We start from the raw sequence: 3,655 nt of genomic DNA, 5'->3' as shown, positions 1-3,655 counted from the left end.
TAAAATATTGATATTTTAGGTAGAAATGAAAATTCCATAATCCTCAACTAAAAAACTTATATTATAATATTGGGTTAAATATCTTTTTAGTCCCTATATTTTGGGGCGATTTTAGTTTTAGTCCATTTTTCAAACTAAGGTACAATTTAGTCCTTCAATTTTAGAAAACTCTGGTTTTAATCCTTTATACTAAAATTTTTTAACTTTATCTACTGCTTCAAACGCGTTTCTCAGTTAACATTGAAGCAAAAATGTGTCAAACAGTGTAAAGAATCCAAATGCTATAATGAAAAACAACAAATAAAGTTAAAAAAATTTGGTAAAAAAGACTAAAACCAGAGTTTTCTAAAGTTGAAGGACTAAATTGTACATTAGTTTGAAAGAATGACTAAAACCAAAATCGCTCCAAAATATAAGGACTAAAAACATATTTAACCCTATAATATTCAATAATTTCACTCCGTTTAATAATCTAGATGTATTCTAAAAATTAAATCATAATGAAATTACAAACGCTAAAATAAAAAATACTTCAAATATATATATATAATTTTACATTTTTAAAATTAGACTTTTATCTTTTGATTTATCTATCTATATTACTTTTAGAGAATTTTTTTTCTGTATTCTATATAGATTATCAGGAAATGTTCAAGTATTTTTTAATCATATTTTTTCGTGTTGTTTAAGTATAATGTTTACCGATCATAAATTAATAACTTCGAATTTTGGTGCCAATATAATATGGATCTTGTGAAGATATACTAAGTCAGTCTATTAATTGTTGAAGTGTATAGATCATGTTAAGATAGTGTGTCTCTCACAATTGATGCTAGTATATTTAATGATTTAGCCTATGTAATGCTGTCCAATTTTATTACCGATGTCATCTGAATAATTTTATTATTGTACAATTAATAATATAAATTATTTTTTTATAACTGTTTTTACATATTTATTTACTTCTTCTATATAGTTTATTACAATTTTACTTTTCATATTTGGGTTTTTTATTATTATAGTAATAACAATAATAATTCTTATTATATTAAATTTTGTATTATATTTATTATTTTCATGATTATAAAAATAATAAGGACTTACAAATGCAAGAATGTGTTTTGTTTCTATCGGTATATATAATTAAAATAAAATAACTAATGACAGTATTCCAAATTTTTATATTACATGCAATACTTATTATGTAAAAATAAATTATATTAATTTACTTTAAAAGAAATAAAATGAACAAACTTATTTAACCTAATATGTCTATGAAGTGAGTGTAATTCGTTGTATTTTGAGAAGGAAAAAGTCTCTTTAACAATTTTTTTTTGATAACGTATATGTGACAGTTTATAGTTCGTCTGTTTCAAATATTTTTTTAAACATAAATTTAAACAAACCAGTAAAATAATCACATATCTGTTATCAAAAAGTTATTAAAAAAAAGTTGTGAAAATATCATTCTCCTATTTTTTGAGAAGTGGCTTAGGTTAGTGATATGATGCGACCTCAACAGCAGTTACTATAGAAAGCAAAGTGACAGAGTCCACAGACTCATCAATACATTCCGAATCAAAATCTAATGTCACCTCTTCAATTTTTCTCTTCAAGTTTTTCTGCATAGAATATCACATATATGCTTTCTTATCCATCCATTGCTCAAGTAAATTTGGAATAACTTACTGCGTTTAATTAGGTTGGAAATCATACATCGATGAGAGATAAACATAATTAATAATAAATTTAAGTTCACTTTTAATATGATATTAGAATCATTTTTTAAATTTATTCTAACAATATTTCTAATAAATTTGATTTAAGAACGGTAAAAATGAAAAGGCAGAGTTTTAAAGTTGGTGATATATATGCGGTGTGCATGGGACATGATCTATATTATTTATGTGAAGTAAGAATAATGGAATAATATCTTACCAAAAAAAGGAGAAAGAAATTGAGCCATTGTTGATGTCGGAGATGAGGTAATGGTGTAAATGAAAGCAGAGGTTCTTAATGTTAACAACATAGAATCTCCATTCCCTCGGGACACAACATATTAGACATATTCCTCATTTTAATATCAATAATTCACTCTTCAGTATATTCTTTTTCTCGCACTCTCTTCTGTAATATCATTCTATATAATACAGGAGGTTTCCAGAAGTTCAAAACATACTTAAGAATTAAATAATTTATATTAAAATATATTATTATTTTATTTAAAATTTATTCTTTTCAGTCTTTTATGATGTAAAATTATTGATTAAATTACCATAGTTAATTTTATTTAATATTTTTTATTCGTGGAAACTCAATATAATGCAATGTGATCCACTGAAAATGTGTGTGGTCATTAGTGATCTGCGTAAGCGATGGAAGTATAAAGTTTTTTAGGATAGCCAGAAAGAGACATGCAGTAATAAGTTTACTCACTTTTTCTGTCTCTTCCGAGCTAATCTTTGAAAAAACTTGCATGAAATTTCGATTCTAATTATTCTTCATCCATGCATGCATGGAGTGTTGTTCAGGCTAACTAAGCATATTCTATATATAGATATTGTTTTCAGTTCCAATGTTTCTCTATAATTACTATGGCATCGAATCTTCTATTCGATATATATATCATGTTCATCTATTCTGCTAAGATCATTCTGTTTCTTCCATCACCATTCATCCTTGTTACTTCTTTTACAGGGTTAGTAATTTTTATCAACATTACACATGCAAATCAACACTTTTCTGTTTCAAACATCTCAATAACGCTTGTTCATTTTCTGTTATAGGGTGTTCACCACTCAATATTTTTTGCACCGGTTGTGACGAATGGACCAAAAAATGGAGAGCATTGAGATCAACATTCCAACAAGTACACATACTAAACCTGAGCTGCATGAGACTGACACAAAATTTGGAGCCAAAAGAATTTGGCTTCAGATTCTGAGTGTGTGGGAATTTTGCAAGGAAGACACTGGCAGAGAAATATTTGCACTAAAAGTTGGGGTAACTGTTCTTCTTGTGTCTTTGTTCGTATTATTTGAAGCCCCATATCAAGTCTTCGGGTCCAATATGATATGGGCTGTTCTCACTGCTATCCTTGTCTTCGAGGACACTGTTGGTATACCTTTTTGTCTTCAACTTTATTGTTGTTATTGCTATTAATTTATACAGAATAATTCATTGTATGACTTGTATCAATGTGTATAAATGCATTTTTCATACTGAATTTTGATGGGTACGTGGTTGTGAATTGAAAGGAGCAACATTTAATCGAGGATTTAATCGAGCAGTAGGAACCTTGGTGGCTGTAATCTTAGCTGTTGTTGTTGCTGAGACAGCACTGTCGTGTGGTCATGTAGCTGAGCCTATTATCCTTGGCCTTAGCATGTTCATGATCGGTAATTGCAATGACATGTTCTCTGAATTTTCGTATAATTAAGAGGAATATGTAGGGTATGTTTTAATGATATGATTGATTATGCAGCGGTGATAACATCGTACATGAAAATGTGGGCGCCACTTGTGCAGTATGAGTACGGGTTTAGGGTGACACTGTTGACCTATTGCTTGATCGTAGTCTCTGACTATAGAATTGGTAACCCAGTTAGGATTATGATCGATCGCCTGTACTCAATCGCCATTGGAGGAACTATAT

This window comes from Vigna radiata, chromosome 11 (genome assembly GCF_000741045.1).
Source record: "Vigna radiata var. radiata cultivar VC1973A chromosome 11, Vradiata_ver6, whole genome shotgun sequence".
In the NCBI taxonomy this organism is placed as follows: Eukaryota; Viridiplantae; Streptophyta; class Magnoliopsida; order Fabales; family Fabaceae; genus Vigna; species Vigna radiata.
This window is presented reverse-complemented; position numbering follows the sequence as displayed.